Here is a 20,000-nt window from a genome sequence, read left to right on the forward strand (position 1 = left end):
CCATCACCATCATCACCACCATCACCTCCACCATCACCAGCATCATCACCATCATCACCACCATCACCATCACCTCCACCATCACCACCATCATCACCATCATCACCACCATCATCATCACCATCATCATCACCATCATCATCATCAACATCATCATCATCATCACCATCATCATCATCACCATCATCATCATCACCATCACCATCATCACCACCATCACCTCCACCATCACCAGCATCATCACCATCATCACCACCATCACCACCATCACCATCACCTCCACCATCACCACCATCACCACCATCATCATCACCACCATCATCACCATCATCATCACCACCATCACCACCATCATCACCACCACCATCACCACCATCACCACCACCATCACCACCATCATCACCACCATCACCACCACCACCACCATCACCACCACCACCACCATCACCACCACCATCACCATCACCACCATCATCACCACCATCACCACCACCATCACCACCATCACCACCATCACCACCATCATCACCACCATCACCACCACCATCACCACCACCACCACCATCACCACCATCATCACCACCATCATCACCACCATCACCACCACCACCACCACCATCACCACCACCACCACCATCACCACCATCATCACCACCATCACACCACCATCACCACCATCATCACCACCATCATCACCACCATCACCACCACCATCACCACCACCATCACCACCATCACCACCATCACCACCATCATCACCACCATCACCACCACCATCACCACCACCACCACCACCATCACCACCACCACCACCATCACCACCATCATCACCACCATCACCACCACCATCACCACCATCATCACCACCATCATCACCACCATCATCACCACCATCACCACCACCATCACCACCACCATCACCACCATCATCACCACCATCACCACCACCATCACCACCATCATCACCACCATCACCACCACCACCACCATCACCACCACCACCACCATCACCACCACCATCACCATCATCACCACCATCACCACCACCATCACCACCACCATCACCATCACCACCATCACCACCACCACCACCATCACCACCATCATCACCACCATCATCACCACCATCACCACCACCACCACCATCACCACCACCACCACCATCACCACCATCATCACCACCATCATCACCACCATCACCACCACCACCACCATCACCACCACCACCACCATCACCACCACCATCACCATCATCACCACCATCACCACCACCATCACCACCATCACCACCACCATCACCACCACCATCACCATCACCACCATCACCACCACCACCACCATCACCACCATCATCACCACCATCATCACCACCATCACCACCACCACCACCACCATCACCACCACCACCACCATCACCACCATCATCACCACCATCATCACCACCACCATCACCACCATCACCATCACCATCATCACCACCACCATCACCACCACCACCACCACCATCATCACCACCACCATCACCACCATCATCACCACCATCATCACCACCACCATCACCACCACCACCACCACCACCATCACCACCACCACCACCACCATCACCACCATCATCACCACCACCATCACCACCACCACCATCACCACCATCATCACCACCATCATCACCACCACCATCACCACCATCATCACCACCATCACCACCGTGTAGCCTCTAGCAGGGCTGTAGGGGCAAGTGCTGTCAGTAGCAGCACCTACACACACACACAGACAAAGGTCCCCCAGGTAGCCTCTAGCAGGGCTGTAGGGGCAAGTGCTGTCAGTAGCAGCACCTACACACACACACACACAGAGACAAAGCTCCCCCAGGTAGCCTCTAGCAGGGCTGTAGGGGCAAGTGCTGTTAGCAGCAGCACCTACACACACACACACACAGACAAAGCTCCCCCAGGTAGCCTCTAGCAGGGCTGTAGGGGCAAGTGCTGTCAGTAGCAGCACCTACACACACACACACAGATAAAGCTCCCCCAGGTAGCCTCTAGCAGGGCTGTAGGGGCAAGTGCTGTCAGCAGCAGCACCTACACACAGACACACACACAGACAAAGCTCCCCCAGGTAGCCTCTAGCAGGGCTGTAGGGGCAAGTGCTGTTAGCAGCAGCACCTACACACACACACAGACAAAGCTCCCCCAGGTAGCCTCTAGCAGGCTGTAGGGGCAAGTGCTGTCAGCAGCAGCACCTACACACACACACACACACAGACAAAGCTCCCCCAGGTAGCATCTAGCAGGCTATAGGGGCAAGTGCTGTCAGTAGCAGCACCTACACACACACACACGCAGACAAAGCTCCCCCAGGTAGCCTCTAGCAAGGCTGTAGGTGCAAGTGCTGTTAGCAGCAGCACCTACACACACACACACACAGACAAAGCTTCCCCAGGTAGCCTCTAGCAGGGCTGTAGGGGCAAGTGCTGTCAGTAGCAGCACCTACACACACACACACACAGACAAAGCTCCCCCAGGTAGCCTCTAGCAGGCCCGGCCGCATTTGTGTCTTCCCCCCCAAAACCGTGGCCGGGTCATGTGACCCTCTCACCGAGGTCGTGTGGCGAGGCGTCTTGTCCACGTTCCAATACCGAGTCCCGTTCATCCGCACGGCGGCGTCCACCACGAACGGGGCGATCCTCTTGAACTGTCGACCGCACAGAGGCAAAGGTAAAGGTCCCCCGTGTAGCCTCTAGCAGGGCTGTAGGCGCAAGTGCTGTTAGTGGCGAGTGGGTGAGCTGAGTGAGCGAGTGAGTGACTGAGTGTGTGGGTGAGCGAGTGGGTGAGCGAGCGGGTGCGTGAGTGGGTGAGTGAGTGACTGAGTGTGTGGGTGAGCGAGTGACTGAGCGAGTGGGTGAGTGAGTGGGTGAGCGAGTGACTGAGTGAGTGAGTGCGTGGGTGAGTGGGTGAGTGGGTGGCTGAGTGAGTGGGTGAGTGGGTGAGTGGCTGAGTGAGTGGGTGAGTGAGTGGGTGAGCGAGTGACTGAGTGAGCGTGTGAGTGACTGAGTGACTGACTGAGTGAGTGAGCGAGTGAGTCACTGAGTGAGCGGGTGAGTGACTGAGTGACTGAGTGAGTGAATGAGTGAGCGAATGACTGAGTGAGTGAGCGAGTGAGTGACTGAGTGAGCGTGTGAGTGACTGAGTGAGCGAGTGAGTGAGCGAGTGAGTGACTGAGCGAGTGGGTGAGTGAGTGGGTGAGTGAGTGGGTGAGCGAGTGACTGAGTGAGTGAGTGAGTGGCTGAGTGAGTGGGTGAGTGAGTGGGTGAGTGAGTGGGTGAGCGAGTGACTGAGTGAGCGTGTGAGTAACTGAGTGACTGACTGAGTGAGTGAGCGAGTGAGTCACTGAGTGAGCGGGTGAGTGACTGAGTGACTGAGTGAGTGACTGAGTGAGCGAATGACTGAGTGAGTGAGCGAGTGAGTGACTGAGTGAGCGAGTGACTGAGTGAGCGTGTGAGTGACTGAGTGACTGAGTGAGTGAGTGAGCGAGTGAGTGACTGAGTGAGCGAGTGACTGAGTGAGTGAGCGAGTGAGTGACTGAGTGAGCGAGTGACTGAGTGAGCGTGTGAGTGACTGAGTGAGTGACTGAGTGAGCGAATGACTGAGTGAGTGAGCGAGTGAGTGACTGAGTGAGCGAGTGACTGAGTGAGCGTGTGAGTGACTGAGTGACTGAGTGAGTGAGTGAGCGAGTGAGTGACTGAGTGAGCGAGTGACTGAGTGAGTGAGCGAGTGAGTGACTGAGTGAGCGAGTGAGTGACTGAGTGAGCGAATGACTGAGTGAGTGAGCGAGTGAGTGACTGAGCGAGTGACTGAGTGAGTGAGCGAGTGAGTGACTGAGTGACCGAGTGAGTGACTGAGTGAGCGAATGACTGAGTGAGTGAGCGAGTGAGTGACTGAGTGAGCGAGTGACTGAGTGAGCATGTGAGTGACTGAGTGAGTGATTGAGTGAGTGAGTGGGTGAGCGAGTGTGTGAGTGACTAAGTGAGCGAGTGATTGAGTGATTGACTGAGCGAGTGATGAGTGAGCGGGTGAGTGAGTGAGTGACTGAGTAAGCGTGTTAGTGACTGAGTGAGCGGGTAAGTAACTGAATGAGCGGGTGAGTGACTGAGTGAGTGAGTGTGCGGGTGAGTGACTGAGTGACTGAGTGAGTGGGTGAGTGACTAACTGAGTGAGTGACTAAGTGAGCAACTGAGTGAGCGAGTGACTAAGCGAGTGATAAGTGAGTGACTGAGTGAGTGACTGAGTGACTGAGTGAGTGACTGAGTGAGCGAGTGACTGAGCGAGTGATGAGTGAGCGAGTGATGAGTGAGTGAGCGTGTGAGTGACTGAGCGAGCGGGTGACTGAGTGAGTGACTGAGTGATGAGCGAGTGATGAGTGAGTGAGCGTGTGAGTGACTGAGTGAGCGAGTGACTGATCGAGTGATGACTGAGCGAATGAAGAGTGAGTGAGTGTGTGAGTGACTGAGCGGGTGAGTGACTGAGTGATGAGTGAGTGAGCGAGTGAGTGACTGAGTGAGTGACTGAGTGAGTGACTGATTGAGTGACTGAGTGAGTGAGTGACTAAGCGAGTGAGTGACTGAGCGAGTGACTGAGTGAGCGAGTGACTGAGTGACTGAGTGAATGAGTGACTGAGTGAGTGAGCGTGTGAGTGACTGAGCGAGCAGGTGAGTGACTGAGTGAGTGCCTGAGTGAGTGACTGAGTGAGTGAGTGAGCGAGCGAGTGAGTGAGTGACTGAGTGAGCGAGTGAGTGACTGAGTGAGTGACTGAGCGAGTGATGAGTGAGTGACTGAGTGAATGACTAAGCAGGTGAGCGGGTGACTGAGTGAGCGAGTGACTGAGTGAGTGACTGAGTGACTGAGCGAGTGACTGAGTGACTGAGCGAGTGACTGAGCGAGTGACTGAGTGAGCGAGTGACTGAGTGAGCGAGTGACTGAGTGACTGAGTGACTGAGTGAGTGACTGAGTGACTGAGTGAGTGACTGAGTGAGTGACTGAGTGAGTGACTGAGTGAGTGAGTGACTGAGTGAGTGACTGAGTGAGTGACAAAGCGAGTGATGAGTGAGTGAGTGACTGACTGAGTGAGTGAGTGACTGAGTGAGTGACTGAGTGAGTGAGTGACTGAGTGAGTGCGCGTGTGAGTGACTGAGTGAGCGAGTGACTAAGCGGGTGACTAAGTGAGTGACTGAGCGGGTGAGTGACTGAGTGAGTGATTGAGTGAGTGAGCGTGTGAGTGAGCGTGTGAGTGACTAAGTGAGCGAGTGATTGAGTGATTGACTGAGCGAGTGATGAGTGAGCGGGTGAGTGAGTGAGTGACTGAGTAAGCGTGTTAGTGACTGAGTGAGCGGGTAAGTGACTGAATGAGCGGGTGAGTGACTGAGTGAGTGAGTGTGCGGGTGAGTGACTGAGTGACTGAGTGAGTGGGTGAGTGACTAACTGAGTGAGTGACTAAGTGAGCAACTGAGTGAGCGAGTGACTGAGCGAGTGATGAGTGAGTGACTGAGTGAGTGACTGAGTGACTGAGTGAGTGACTGAGTGACTGAGTGAGTGACTGAGTGAGCGAGTGACTGAGCGAGTGATGAGTGAGCGAGTGACTGAGCGAGTGATGAGTGAGTGAGCGTGTGAGTGACTGAGTGAGCGAGTGACTGATCGAGTGATGACTGAGCGAGCGGGTGACTGAGTGAGTGACTGAGTGATGAGCGAGTGATGAGTGAGTGAGCGTGTGAGTGACTGAGTGAGTGAGTGACTGAGCGAGCGGGTGACTGAGCGAGTGACTGAGTGATGAGCGAGTGATGAGTGAGTGAGCGTGTGAGTGACTGAGTGAGTGAGTGACTGAGTGAGCGGGTGACTGAGTGAGTGACTGAGTGATGAGCGAGTGATGAGTGTGTGAGTGACTGAGTGAGTGACTGAGTGAGTGACTGATCGAGTGATGACTGAGCGAGTGATGAGTGAGTGAGCGAGTGAGTGACTGAGTGAGTGACTGAGTGAGTGACTAATTGAGTGACTGAGTGAGTGAGTGACTAAGCGAGTGAGTGACTGAGCGAGTGACTGAGTGAGTGAGCGAGTGACTGAGTGACTGAGTGAATGAGTGACTGAGTGAGTGAGCGTGTGAGTGACTGAGCGAGCAGGTGAGTGACTGAGTGAGTGCCTGAGTGAGTGACTGAGTGAGTGAGCGAGTGAGTGAGTGACTGAGTGAGCGAGTGAGTGACTGAGTGAGTGACTGAGCGAGTGATGAGTGAGTGACTGAGTGAGTGACTAAGCAGGTGAGCGGGTGACTGAGTGAGCGGGTGACTGAGTGAGTGACTGAGTGACTGAGCGAGTGACTGAGTGACTGAGCGAGTGACTGAGTGAGCGAGTGACTGAGTGAGCGAATGACTGAGTGACTGACTGAGTGAGTGACTGAGTGAGTGAGTGACTGAGTGAGTGAGTGACTGAGTGAGTGACTGAGTGAGTGACAAAGCGAGTGATGAGTGAGTGAGTGACTGACTGAGTGAGTGAGTGAGTGAGTGAGTGACTGAGTGAGTGACAAAGCGAGTGATGAGTGAGTGAGTGACTGACTGAGTGAGTGAGTGACTGAGTGAGTGACTGAGTGAGTGAGTGACTGAGTGAGTGCGCGTGTGAGTGACTGAGTGAGCGAGTGACTAAGCGGGTGACTAAGTGAGTGACTGAGCGGGTGAGTGACTGAGTGAGTGATTGAGTGAGTGAGCGTGTGAGTGAGCGTGTGAGTGACTAAGTGAGCGAGTGATTGAGTGATTGACTGAGCGAGTGATGAGTGAGCGGGTGAGTGAGTGAGTGACTGAGTAAGCGTGTTAGTGACTGAGTGAGCGGGTAAGTGACTGAATGAGCGGGTGAGTGACTGAGTGAGTGAGTGTGCGGGTGAGTGACTGAGTGACTGAGTGAGTGGGTGAGTGACTAACTGAGTGAGTGACTAAGTGAGCAACTGAGTGAGCGAGTGACTGAGCGAGTGATGAGTGAGTGACTGAGTGAGTGACTGAGTGACTGAGTGAGTGACTGAGTGACTGAGTGAGTGACTGAGTGAGCGAGTGACTGAGCGAGTGATGAGTGAGCGAGTGACTGAGCGAGTGATGAGTGAGTGAGCGTGTGAGTGACTGAGTGAGCGAGTGACTGATCGAGTGATGACTGAGCGAGCGGGTGACTGAGTGAGTGACTGAGTGATGAGCGAGTGATGAGTGAGTGAGCGTGTGAGTGACTGAGTGAGTGAGTGACTGAGCGAGCGGGTGACTGAGCGAGTGACTGAGTGATGAGCGAGTGATGAGTGAGTGAGCGTGTGAGTGACTGAGTGAGTGAGTGACTGAGTGAGCGGGTGACTGAGTGAGTGACTGAGTGATGAGCGAGTGATGAGTGTGTGAGTGACTGAGTGAGTGACTGAGTGAGTGACTGATCGAGTGATGACTGAGCGAGTGATGAGTGAGTGAGCGAGTGAGTGACTGAGTGAGTGACTGAGTGAGTGACTAATTGAGTGACTGAGTGAGTGAGTGACTAAGCGAGTGAGTGACTGAGCGAGTGACTGAGTGAGTGAGCGAGTGACTGAGTGACTGAGTGAATGAGTGACTGAGTGAGTGAGCGTGTGAGTGACTGAGCGAGCAGGTGAGTGACTGAGTGAGTGCCTGAGTGAGTGACTGAGTGAGTGAGCGAGTGAGTGAGTGACTGAGTGAGCGAGTGAGTGACTGAGTGAGTGACTGAGCGAGTGATGAGTGAGTGACTGAGTGAGTGACTAAGCAGGTGAGCGGGTGACTGAGTGAGCGGGTGACTGAGTGAGTGACTGAGTGACTGAGCGAGTGACTGAGTGACTGAGCGAGTGACTGAGTGAGCGAGTGACTGAGTGAGCGAATGACTGAGTGACTGACTGAGTGAGTGACTGAGTGAGTGAGTGACTGAGTGAGTGAGTGACTGAGTGAGTGACTGAGTGAGTGACAAAGCGAGTGATGAGTGAGTGAGTGACTGACTGAGTGAGTGAGTGAGTGACTGAGTGAGTGACTGAGTGAGTGACTGTGTGAGTGACAAAGCGAGTGATGAGTGAGTGAGTGACTGAGTGAGTGACTGAGTGAGTGAGTGACTGAGTGAGTGAGCGTGTGAGTGACTGAGTGAGCGAGTGACTAAGCGGGTGACTAAGTGAGTGACTGAGCGGGTGAGTGACTGAGTGAGTGACTAAGTGAGTGACTGAGTGACTGAGCGAGTGACTGAGCGAGTGAGTGACTGAGTGAGCGAGTGACTGAGTGAGCGTGTGAGTGACTGAGTGACTGAGTGAGTGAGTGAGCGAGTGAGTGACTGAGTGAGCGAGTGACTGAGTGAGTGAGCGAGTGAGTGACTGAGTGAGCGAGTGAGTGACTGAGTGAGCGAATGACTGAGTGAGTGAGCGAGTGAGTGACTGAGCGAGTGACTGAGTGAGTGAGCGAGTGAGTGACTGAGTGACCGAGTGAGTGACTGAGTGAGCGAATGACTGAGTGAGTGAGCGAGTGAGTGACTGAGTGAGCGAGTGACTGAGTGAGCATGTGAGTGACTGAGTGAGTGATTGAGTGAGTGAGTGGGTGAGCGAGCGTGTGAGTGACTAAGTGAGCGAGTGATTGAGTGATTGACTGAGCGAGTGATGAGTGAGCGGGTGAGTGAGTGAGTGACTGAGTAAGCGTGTTAGTGACTGAGTGAGCGGGTAAGTGACTGAATGAGCGGGTGAGTGACTGAGTGAGTGAGTGTGCGGGTGAGTGACTGAGTGACTGAGTGAGTGGGTGAGTGACTAACTGAGTGAGTGACTAAGTGAGCAACTGAGTGAGCGAGTGACTGAGCGAGTGATAAGTGAGTGACTGAGTGAGTGACTGAGTGACTGAGTGAGTGACTGAGTGAGCGAGTGACTGAGCGAGTGATGAGTGAGCGAGTGATGAGTGAGTGAGCGTGTGAGTGACTGAGCGAGCGGGTGACTGAGTGAGTGACTGAGTGATGAGCGAGTGATGAGTGAGTGAGCGTGTGAGTGACTGAGTGAGCGAGTGACTGATCGAGTGATGACTGAGCGAGTGAAGAGTGAGTGAGTGTGTGAGTGACTGAGCGGGTGAGTGACTGAGTGATGAGTGAGTGAGCGAGTGAGTGACTGAGTGAGTGACTGAGTGAGTGACTGATTGAGTGACTGAGTGAGTGAGTGACTAAGCGAGTGAGTGACTGAGCGAGTGACTGAGTGAGTGAGCGTGTGAGTGACTGAGCGAGCAGGTGAGTGACTGAGTGAGTGCCTGAGTGAGTGACTGAGTGAGTGAGTGAGCGAGTGAGTGAGTGACTGAGTGAGCGAGTGAGTGACTGAGTGAGTGACTGAGCGAGTGATGAGTGAGTGACTGAGTGAGTGACTAAGCAGGTGAGCGGGTGACTGAGTGACTGAGTGACTGAGTGAGTGACTGAGCGGGTGAGCGGGTGACTGAGTGACTGAGTGACTGAGTGAGTGACTGAGTGACTGAGCGAGTGACTGAGTGAGCGAGTGACTGAGTGAGCGAGTGACTGAGTGAGCGAATGACTGAGTGACTGACTGAGTGAGTGACTGAGTGACTGAGTGAGTGACTGAGAGAGTGACAAAGCGAGTGATGAGTGAGTGAGTGACTGAGTGAGTGAGTGACTGAGTGAGTGAGCGTGTGAGTGACTGAGTAAGCGAGTGACTAAGCGGGTGACTAAGTGAGTGACTGAGCGGGTGAGTGACTGAGTGAGTGACTAAGTGAGTGACTGAGTGAATGAGTGAGTGACTGAGCGTGTGAGTGACTGAGTGAGTGACTGAGTGAATGACTGAGTGAGTGAGCGAGTGAGTGACTAAGCGAGTGAGTGAGTGACTAAGCGGGTGACTAAGCGAGTGACTAAGTGAGTGACTAAGCGGGTGAGCGGGTTGACCCACCTGCTTATGCAGGTCAAGGTCACGGTGCCCGTTACCCACAATGCCTTGCTCTGCTTGTGAGTGACTGAGTGAGTGACTGAGTGACTGAGCGAGTGAGTGACTGAGTGAGTGACTAAGTGAGTGACTGAGTGAGTGACTGAGTGAGTGACTGAGTGAATGACTGAGTGACTGAGTGAGTGACTGAGTGAGTGAGTGACTGAGTGAGTGACTGAGTGAATGACTGAGTGAGTGACTGAGTGAGTGACTGAGTGAGTGACTGAGTGAATGACTGAGTGAGTGACTGAGTGAGTGACTGAGTGACTGAGCGAGTGAGTGACTGAGTGAGTGACTGAGTGAGTGGGTGACTGAGTGACTGAGTGAGTGACTGAGTGAGTGAGTGACTGAGTGAGTGAGTGACTGAGTGAGTGACTGAGTGAATGACTGAGTGAGCGAGTGAGTGACTGAGTGACTGACTGAGTGAGTGAGCGAGTGACTGAGCGAGTGAGTGAGTGAGTAACTGAGTGAGTGACTGAGTGAATGACTGAGTAAGCGAGTGAGTGACTGAGTGACTGACTGAGTGAGTGAGTGACTGAGTGAGTGACTGAGCGAGTGACTGAGTGAGCGAGTGAGTGACTGAGTGACTGACTGAGTGAGTGAGCGAGTGACTGACTGAGTGACTGAGCGAGCGAGTGACTGAGTGACTGAGCGAGCGAGTGACTGAGTGACTGAGTGAGTGAGTGAGTGTCTAAGCGGGTGACTAAGCGAGTGACTAAGTGAGTGACTAAGCGGGTGAGCGGGTTGACCCACCTGCTTCAGAGATGTCAAGGTCACGGTTCCCGTTACCCACAATGCCTTGCTCTGTTTGCCGGGCACCACCAGGGGGCAGCGGAGGCACGCGGCCGCTGCACATTGCTGCACAAAGACACATGCAAAGGTTCCCCAGGTAGCCTCTCACGGGATGTAGGGGCAAGTGCTTTGGTGGGAGGGGGGGGGGGCTTTGTGTGAGTGAGTGTATGAGTGAGTGTATGAGTGAGTGAGTGTCTGAGTGAGTGAGTGAGTGTGTGAGTGAGTGAGTGACTATGTGAGTGTGTGAGTGAGTGTGTGAGTGAGTGTGTGAGTGAGTGTGTGAGTGAGTGAGTGAGTGTGTGAGTGAGTGTGTGAGTGAGTGTGTGAGTGAGTGTGTGAGTGAGTCTGTGAGTGAGTGAGTGAGTTTGTGAGTGAGTATGAGTGAGTATGAGTGAGTGTATGAGTGAGTGAGTGAGTGTGTGAGTGAGTGTGTGAGTGAGTGTGTGAGTGAGTCTGTGAGTGAGTGAGTGTGTGAGTGAGTGTGTGAGTGAGTGTGTGAGTGAGTCTGTGAGTGAGTGAGTGAGTATGTGAGTGAGTGTGTGAGTGAGTGTGTGAGTGAGTCTGTGAGTGAGTGTGTGAGTGAGTGTGTGAGTGAGTGTGTGAGTGAGTGAGTGAGTCTGTGAGTGAGTGAGTCTGTGAGTGAATGAGTCTGTGAGTGAGTGAGTCTGTGAGTGAGTCTGTGAGTGAGTGAGTGAGTCTGTGAGTGAGTCTGTGAGTGAGTGAATGAGTGAGTGAGTGAGTCTGTGATTGAGTCTGTGAGTGAGTGAGTCTCTGAGTGAGTGAGTCTGTGAGTGAGTGAGTCTGTGAGTGAGTGAGTCTGTGAGTGAGTGAGTCTGTGAGTAAGTGAGTCAGTCTGTGAGTGAGTGAGTCTGTGAGTGAGTCTGTGAGTGTGTGAGTCTGTGAGTGAGTGAGTCTGTGAGTGAGTCTGTGAGTGTGTGAGTCTGTGAGTGAGTGAGTCTGTGAGTGAGTGAGTGAGTGAGTCTTTGAATGAGTGAGTCTGTGAGTGAGTGAGTGAGTGAGTGAGTCTGTGATTGAGTCTGTGAGTGAGTGAGTCTGTGAGTGAGTGAGTCTGTGAGTGAGTGAGTCTGTGAGTGAGTGAGTGAGTGACTGAGTGAGTGAGTGAGTCTGTGAGTGAGTGAGTGAGTCTGTGAGTGAGTGAGTCTGTGAGTGAGTGAGTCTGTGAGTGAATGAGTCTGTGAGTGAGTGAGTCTGTGAGTGAGTCTGTGAGTGAGTGAGTCTGTGATTGAATCTGTGAGTGAGTCTGTGAGTGAGTGAGTCTGTGAGTGAGTCTGTGAGTGAGTGAGTGAGTCTGTGAGTGAGTCTGTGAGTGAGTGAGTGAGTCTGTGAGTGAGTGAGTGAGTCTGTGAGTGAGTGAGTGAGTCTGTGAGTGAGTGAGTCTGTGAGTGAGTGAGTGAGTCTGTGAGTGAGTGAGTCTGTGAGTGAGTGAGTCTGTGAGTGAGTCTGTGAGTGAGTGAGTGAGTCTGTGAGTGAGTGAGTCTGTGAGTGAGTGAGTCTGTGAGTGAGTGAGTGAGTCTGTGAGTGAGTGAGTGTGTGAGTGAATAAGTGAGTGAGTGAGTCTGTGAGTGAGTGAGTCTGTGAGTGAGTGAGTGAGTCTGTGAGTGAGTGAGTCTGTGAGTGAGTGAGTGAGTCTGTGAGTGAGTCTGTGAGTGAGTGAGTGAGTCTGTGAGTGAGTGAGTCTGTGAGTGAGTGAGTCTGTGAGTGAGTGAGTCTGTGAGTGAGTGAGTGTGTGAGTGAATGAGTGAGTGAGTCTGTGAGTGAGTGAGTCTGTGAGTGAGTGAGTGAGTCTGTGAGTGAGTGAGTCTGTGAGTGAGTGAGTGAGTCTGTGAGTGAGTCTGTGAGTGAGTGAGTCTGTGAGTGAGTCTGTGAGTGAGTCTGTGAGTGAGTCTGTGAGTGAGTGAGTCTGTGAGTGAGTGAGTCAATGAGTGAGTGAGTGAGTCTGTGAGTGAGTGAGTCTGTGAGTGAGTGAGTCTGTGAGTGAGTGAGTGAGTCTGTGAGTGAGTCTGTGAGTGAGTGAGTCTGTGAGTGAGTCTGTGAGTGAGTGAGTGAGTGAGTCTGTGAGTGAGTCTGTGAGTGAGTGAGTCTGTGAGTGAGTCTGTGAGTGAGTGAGTGAGTCTGTGAGTGAGTGAGTGAGTCTGTGAGTGAGTGAGTGAGTCTGTGAGTGAGTCTGTGAGTGAGTGAGTCTGTGAGTGAGTGAGTGAGTCTGTGAGTGAGTGAGTGAGTCTGTGAGTGAGTCTGTGAGTGAGTGAGTGAGTCTGTGAGTGAGTGAGTGAGTCTGTGAGTGAGTGAGTGAGTCTGTGAGTGAGTGAGTGAGTCTGTGAGTGAGTGAGTGAGTCTGTGAGTGAGTGAGTGAGTCTGTGAGTGAGTGAGTCTGTGAGTGAGTGAGTGAGTCTGTGAGTGAGTGAGTGAGTCTGTGAGTGAGTGAGTGAGTCTGTGAGTGAGTGAGTCTGTGAGTGAATCTGTGAGTGAGTGAGTCTGTGAGTGAGTCTGTGAGTGAGTCTGTGAGTGAGTGAGTCTGTGAGTGAGTGAGTGAGTCTGTGAGTGAGTGAGTGAGTCTGTGAGTGAGTGAGTGAGTCTGTGAGTGAGTGAGTCTGTGAGTGAGTCTGTGAGTGAGTGAGTGAGTCTGTGAGTGAGTGAGTGAGTCTGTGAGTGAGTCTGTGTGTGAGTGAGTGAGTCTGTGAGTGAGTGAGTGAGTCTGTGAGTGAGTGAGTCTGTGAGTGAGTCTGTGAGTGAGTCTGTGAGTGAGTCTGTGAGTGAGTGAGTCTGTGAGTGAGTGAGTCTGTGAGTGAGTGAGTCTGTGAGTGAGTGAGTCTGTGAGTGAGTGAGTGTGTGAGTGAATGAGTGAGTGAGTCTGTGAGTGAGTGAGTCTGTGAGTGAGTGAGTGAGTCTGTGAGTGAGTGAGTCTGTGAGTGAGTGAGTGAGTCTGTGAGTGAGTCTGTGAGTGAGTGAGTCTGTGAGTGAGTCTGTGAGTGAGTCTGTGAGTGAGTCTGTGAGTGAGTGAGTCTGTGAGTGAGTGAGTCAATGAGTGAGTGAGTGAGTCTGTGAGTGAGTGAGTCTGTGAGTGAGTGAGTCTGTGAGTGAGTGAGTGAGTCTGTGAGTGAGTCTGTGAGTGAGTGAGTCTGTGAGTGAGTCTGTGAGTGAGTGAGTGAGTGAGTCTGTGAGTGAGTCTGTGAGTGAGTGAGTCTGTGAGTGAGTCTGTGAGTGAGTGAGTGAGTCTGTGAGTGAGTGAGTGAGTCTGTGAGTGAGTGAGTGAGTCTGTGAGTGAGTCTGTGAGTGAGTGAGTCTGTGAGTGAGTGAGTGAGTCTGTGAGTGAGTGAGTCTGTGAGTGAGTCTGTGAGTGAGTGAGTGAGTCTGTGAGTGAGTGAGTGAGTCTGTGAGTGAGTGAGTGAGTCTGTGAGTGAGTGAGTGAGTCTGTGAGTGAGTGAGTGAGTCTGTGAGTGAGTGAGTGAGTCTGTGAGTGAGTGAGTCTGTGAGTGAGTGAGTGAGTCTGTGAGTGAGTGAGTGAGTCTGTGAGTGAGTGAGTGAGTCTGTGAGTGAGTGAGTCTGTGAGTGAGTCTGTGAGTGAGTGAGTCTGTGAGTGAGTCTGTGAGTGAGTCTGTGAGTGAGTGAGTCTGTGAGTGAGTGAGTGAGTCTGTGAGTGAGTGAGTGAGTCTGTGAGTGAGTGAGTGAGTCTGTGAGTGAGTGAGTCTGTGAGTGAGTCTGTGAGTGAGTGAGTGAGTCTGTGAGTGAGTGAGTGAGTCTGTGAGTGAGTCTGTGAGTGAGTGAGTGAGTCTGTGAGTGAGTGAGTGAGTCTGTGAGTGAGTGAGTCTGTGAGTGAGTCTGTGAGTGAGTCTGTGAGTGAGTCTGTGAGTGAGTGAGTGAGTCTGTGAGTGAGTGAGTGAGTCTCTGTTCACCACTGGATGTGAGTCTGTGAGTGAGTGAGTCTGTGAGTGAGTCTGTGAGTGAGTGAGTGAGTCTGTGAGTGAGTGAGTGAGTCTGTGAGTGAGTGAGTGAGTCTGTGAGTGAGTGAGTGAGTCTGTGAGTGAGTGAGTGAGTCTGTGAGTGAGTGAGTCTGTGAGTGAGTGAGTGAGTCTGTGAGTGAGTGAGTGAGTCTGTGAGTGAGTGAGTGAGTCTGTGAGTGAGTGAGTGAGTCTGTGAGTGAGTGAGTGAGTCTGTGAGTGAGTCTGTGAGTGAGTGAGTGAGTCTGTGAGTGAGTCTGTGAGTGAGTCTGTGAGTGAGTGAGTGAGTCTGTGAGTGAGTCTGTGAGTGAGTGAGTGAGTCTGTGAGTGAGTGAGTGAGTCTGTGAGTGAGTGAGTGAGTCTGTGAGTGAGTGAGTGAGTCTGTGAGTGAGTGAGTGAGTCTGTGAGTGAGTGAGTGAGTCTGTGAGTGAGTCTGTGAGTGAGTGAGTCTGTGAGTGAGTGAGTGAGTGAGTCTGTGAGTGAGTGAGTGAGTCTGTGAGTGAGTGAGTCTGTGAGTGAGTGAGTCTCTGAGTGAGTGAGTGAGTCTGTGAGTGAGTGAGTCTGTGAGTGAGTGAGTCTGTGAGTGAGTGAGTGAGTCTGTGAGTGAGTGAGTCTGTGAGTGAGTGAGTGAGTGAGTCTGTGAGTGAGTGAGTGAGTCTGTGAGTGAGTGAGTCTGTGAGTGAGTGAGTCTGTGAGTGAGTGAGTCTGTGAGTGAGTGAGTGAGTCTGTGAGTGAGTGAGTGAGTCTGTGAGTGAGTGAGTGAGTCTGTGAGTGAGTGAGTCTGTGAGTGAGTGAGTGAGTGAGTGAGTCTGTGAGTGAGTGAGTGAGTCTGTGAGTGAGTGAGTCTGTGAGTGAGTGAGTGAGTGAGTCTGTGAGTGAGTGAGTCTGTGAGTGAGTGAGTGAGTCTGTGAGTGAGTGAGTGAGTCTGTGAGTGAGTGAGTCTGTGAGTGAGTGAGTGAGTCTGTGAGTGAGTGAGTGAGTCTGTGAGTGAGTGAGTGAGTCTGTGAGTGAGTGAGTCTGTGAGTGAGTGAGTCTGTGAGTGAGTCTGTGAGTGAGTGAGTGAGTGAGTCTGTGAGTGAGTGAGTCTGTGAGTGAGTGAGTCTGTGAGTGAGTGAGTGAGTCTGTGAGTGAGTGAGTGTGTGAGTGAGTGAGTGAGTCTGTGAGTGAGTCTGTGAGTGAGTGAGTGAGTCTGTGAGTGAGTGAGTGAGTCTGTGAGTGAGTGAGTCTGTGAGTGAGTGAGTCTGTGAGTGAGTGAGTGAGTCTGTGAGTGAGTGAGTGTGTGAGTGAGTGAGTGAGTGAGTCTGTGAGTGAGTCTGTGAGTGAGTGAGTGAGTGAGTCTGTGAGTGAGTGAGTCTGTGAGTGAGTGAGTCTGTGAGTGAGTGAGTGAGTCTGTGAGTGAGTGAGTGAGTCTGTGAGTGAGTGAGTCTGTGAGTGAGTGAGTGAGTCTGTGAGTGAGTGAGTGAGTCTGTGAGTGAGTGAGTGAGTCTGTGAGTGAGTGAGTCTGTGAGTGAGTGAGTGAGTCTGTGAGTGAGTGAGTGAGTCTGTGAGTGAGTGAGTGAGTCTGTGAGTGAGTGAGTGAGTCTGTGAGTGAGTGAGTGAGTGAGTCTGTGAGTGAGTGAGTGAGTCTGTGAGTGAGTGAGTGAGTCTGTGAGTGAGTGAGTGAGTCTGTGAGTGAGTGAGTGAGTGAGTCTGTGAGTGAGTGAGTGAGTCTGTGAGTGAGTGAGTGAGTCTGTGAGTGAGTGAGTGAGTCTGTGAGTGAGTGAGTGAGTCTCTGTTCACCACGGGATGTGAGTCTGTATCTCCCACTGGGATCTCAGACTCAATGCTGCAGTCATCCTGGGACAAAGTTGAATAGCAATCATCATCAGCATCATCATCAGCATCATCATCAGCATCATCATCAGTAGCAGAATCATCATCATCATCAGCAGCATCATCATCAACATCATCATCATCAGTAGCATCATCATCAGCATCATCATCATCATCAGCAGCAGCAGCAGCATCATCATCATCAGTAGCAGCATCATCAGTAGCATCATCATCAGTATCATCATCAGCATCATCATCATCAGCATCATCATCAGTAGCATCATCATCAGCATCATCATCAGCATCATCATCAGTATCAACATCATCAGCATCATCATCAGCATCATCATCATCAGCATCATCATCAGTAGCATCATCATCAGCATCATCATCAGCATCATCATCAGTATCAACATCATCAGCATCATCATCAGTAGCATCATTATCAGCATTATCATCAGCATCATCATCAGTATCAACATCATCAGCATCATTATCAGCATTATCATCAGCAGTCTGTGGGTCTCTGTGTGAGTGAGTCTGTGGGTCTCTGTGAGTCTGTGGGTCTCTGTGTGAGTGAGTCTGTGGGTCTCTGTGTGAGTGAGTCTGTGGGTCTCTGTGTGAGTGAGTCTGTGGGTCTCTGTGTGAGTGAGTCTGTGGGTCTCTGTGTGAGTGAGTCTGTGGGTCTCTGTGAGTGAGTCTGTGGGTCTCTGTGTGAGTGAGTCTGTGAGTCTCTGTGTGAGTGAGTCTGTGGGTCTCTGTGAGTGAGTCTGTGGGTCTCTGTGTGAGTGAGTCTGTGGGTCTCTGTGAGTGAGTCTGTGGGTCTCTGTGTGAGTGAGTCTGTGAGTCTCTGTGTGAGTGAGTCTGTGGGTCTCTGTGAGTCTGTGGGTCTCTGTGTGAGTGAGTCTGTGGGTCTCTGCGTGAGTGAGTCTGTGGGTCTCTGTGTGAGTGAGTCTGTGGGTCTCTGTGTGAGTGAGTCTGTGTGAGTGAGTCTGTGGCTCTCTGTGTGAGTGAGTCTGTGGGTCTCTGTGTGAGTGAGTCTGTGGGTCTCTGTGTGAGTGAGTCTGTGGGTCTCTGTGTGGTGAGTCTGTGGGTCTCTGTGTGAGTGAGTCTGTGAGTCTCTGTGTGAGTGAGTCTGTGGGTCTCTGTGAGTCTGTGGGTCTCTGTGTGAGTGAGTCTGTGGGTCTCTGTGTGAGTGAGTCTGTGGGTCTCTGTGAGTCTCTGTGGGTCTCTGTGTGAGTGAGTCTGTGGGTCTCTGTGTGGTGAGTCTGTGGGTCTCTGTGTGAGTGAGTCTGTGGGTCTCTGTGTGGTGAGTCTGTGGGTCTCTGTGTGAGTGAGTCTGTGGGTCTCTGTGTGGTGAGTCTGTGGGTCTCTGTGTGAGTGAGTCTGTGGGTCTCTGTGTGGTGAGTCTGTGGGTCTCTGTGTGAGTGAGTCTGTGGGTCTCTGTGTGGTGAGTCTGTGGGTCTCTGTGTGAGTGAGTCTGTGGGTCTCTGTGTGGTGAGTCTGTGGGTCTCTGTGTGAGTGAGTCTGTGGGTCTCTGTGTGAGTGAGTCTGTGGGTCTCTGTGTGAGTGAGTCTGTGGGTCTCTGTGTGGTGAGTCTGTGGGTCTCTGTGTGGTGAGTCTGTGGGTCTCTGTGTGAGTGAGTCTGTGAGTCTCTGTGTGAGTGAGTCTGTGGGTCTCTGTGAGTCTGTGGGTCTCTGTGTGAGTGAGTCTGTGGGTCTCTGTGTGAGTGAGTCTGTGGGTCTCTGTGAGTCTCTGTGGGTCTCTGTGTGAGTGAGTCTGTGGGTCTCTGTGTGGTGAGTCTGTGGGTCTCTGTGTGAGTGAGTCTGTGGGTCTCTGTGTGGTGAGTCTGTGGGTCTCTGTGTGAGTGAGTCTGTGGGTCTCTGTGTGGTGAGTCTGTGGGTCTCTGTGTGAGTGAGTCTGTGGGTCTCTGTGTGGTGAGTCTGTGGGTCTCTGTGTGAGTGAGTCTGTGGGTCTCTGTGTGGTGAGTCTGTGGGTCTCTGTGTGAGTGAGTCTGTGGGTCTCTGCGTGAGTGAGTCTGTGGGTCTCTGTGTGAGTGAGTCTGTGGGTCTCTGTGTGAGTGAGTCTGTGTGAGTGAGTCTGTGGCTCTCTGTGTGAGTGAGTCTGTGGGTCTCTGTGTGAGTGAGTCTGTGGGTCTCTGTGTGAGTGAGTCTGTGGGTCTCTGTGTGGTGAGTCTGTGGGTCTCTGTGTGAGTGAGTCTGTGAGTCTCTGTGTGAGTGAGTCTGTGGGTCTCTGTGAGTCTGTGGGTCTCTGTGTGAGTGAGTCTGTGGGTCTCTGTGTGAGTGAGTCTGTGGGTCTCTGTGAGTCTCTGTGGGTCTCTGTGTGAGTGAGTCTGTGGGTCTCTGTGTGGTGAGTCTGTGGGTCTCTGTGTGAGTGAGTCTGTGGGTCTCTGTGTGGTGAGTCTGTGGGTCTCTGTGTGAGTGAGTCTGTGGGTCTCTGTGTGGTGAGTCTGTGGGTCTCTGTGTGAGTGAGTCTGTGGGTCTCTGTGTGGTGAGTCTGTGGGTCTCTGTGTGAGTGAGTCTGTGGGTCTCTGTGTGGTGAGTCTGTGGGTCTCTGTGTGAGTGAGTCTGTGGGTCTCTGTGTGGTGAGTCTGTGGGTCTCTGTGTGAGTGAGTCTGTGGGTCTCTGTGTGAGTGAGTCTGTGGGTCTCTGTGTGAGTGAGTCTGTGGGTCTCTGTGTGGTGAGTCTGTGGGTCTCTGTGTGGTGAGTCTGTGGGTCTCTGTGTGAGTGAGTCTGTGAGTCTCTGTGTGAGTGAGTCTGTGGGTCTCTGTGAGTCTGTGGGTCTCTGTGTGAGTGAGTCTGTGGGTCTCTGTGTGAGTGAGTCTGTGGGTCTCTGTGAGTCTCTGTGGGTCTCTGTGTGAGTGAGTCTGTGGGTCTCTGTGTGGTGAGTCTGTGGGTCTCTGTGTGAGTGAGTCTGTGGGTCTCTGTGTGGTGAGTCTGTGGGTCTCTGTGTGAGTGAGTCTGTGGGTCTCTGTGTGGTGAGTCTGTGGGTCTCTGTGTGAGTGAGTCTGTGGGTCTCTGTGTGGTGAGTCTGTGGGTCTCTGTGTGAGTGAGTCTGTGGGTCTCTGTGTGGTGAGTCTGTGGGTCTCTGTGTGAGTGAGTCTGTGGGTCTCTGTGTGAGTGAGTCTGTGGGTCTCTGTGTGAGTGAGTCTGTGGGTCTCTGTGTGGTGAGTCTGTGGGTCTCTGTGTGGTGAGTCTGTGGGTCTCTGTGTGGTGAGTCTGTGGGTCTCTGTGTGAGTGAGTCTGTGGGTCTCTGTGTGGTGAGTCTGTGTGTCTCTGTGTGAGTGAGTCTGTGGGTCTCTGTGTGGTGAGTCTGTGGGTCTCTGTGTGAGTGAGTCTGTGGGTCTCTGTGTGAGTGAGTCTGTGGGTCTCTGTGTGGTGAGTCTGTGGGTCTCTGTGTGAGTGAGTCTGTGGGTCTCTGTGTGGTGAGTCTGTAGGTCTCTGTGTGGTGAGTCTGTGGGTCTCTGTG

General features: G+C 52.4%; 1 long non-coding RNA gene across 1 annotated transcript in view; it reads right to left on the minus strand.

Moving 5' to 3' along the window:
- Nucleotides 1–2,599: 2,599 nt before the first annotated feature.
- The window catches only part of LOC144955388 (uncharacterized), a 20,116-nt gene continuing 2,715 nt past the window's right edge, over nt 2,600–20,000 (minus strand). The window contains exons 2-4 of the long non-coding RNA XR_013641634.1: nt 16,479–16,535; nt 10,705–10,809; nt 2,600–2,691 (exon numbers count right to left, since the gene is read on the minus strand). This is a non-coding gene — a long non-coding RNA (uncharacterized LOC144955388). The remainder of the gene's footprint in view (nt 2,692–10,704; nt 10,810–16,478; nt 16,536–20,000) is intronic.

Source organism: Lampetra fluviatilis, unplaced genomic scaffold (genome assembly GCF_964198595.1).
Source record: "Lampetra fluviatilis unplaced genomic scaffold, kcLamFluv1.1 SCAFFOLD_1258, whole genome shotgun sequence".
In the NCBI taxonomy this organism is placed as follows: Eukaryota; Metazoa; Chordata; class Hyperoartia; order Petromyzontiformes; family Petromyzontidae; genus Lampetra; species Lampetra fluviatilis.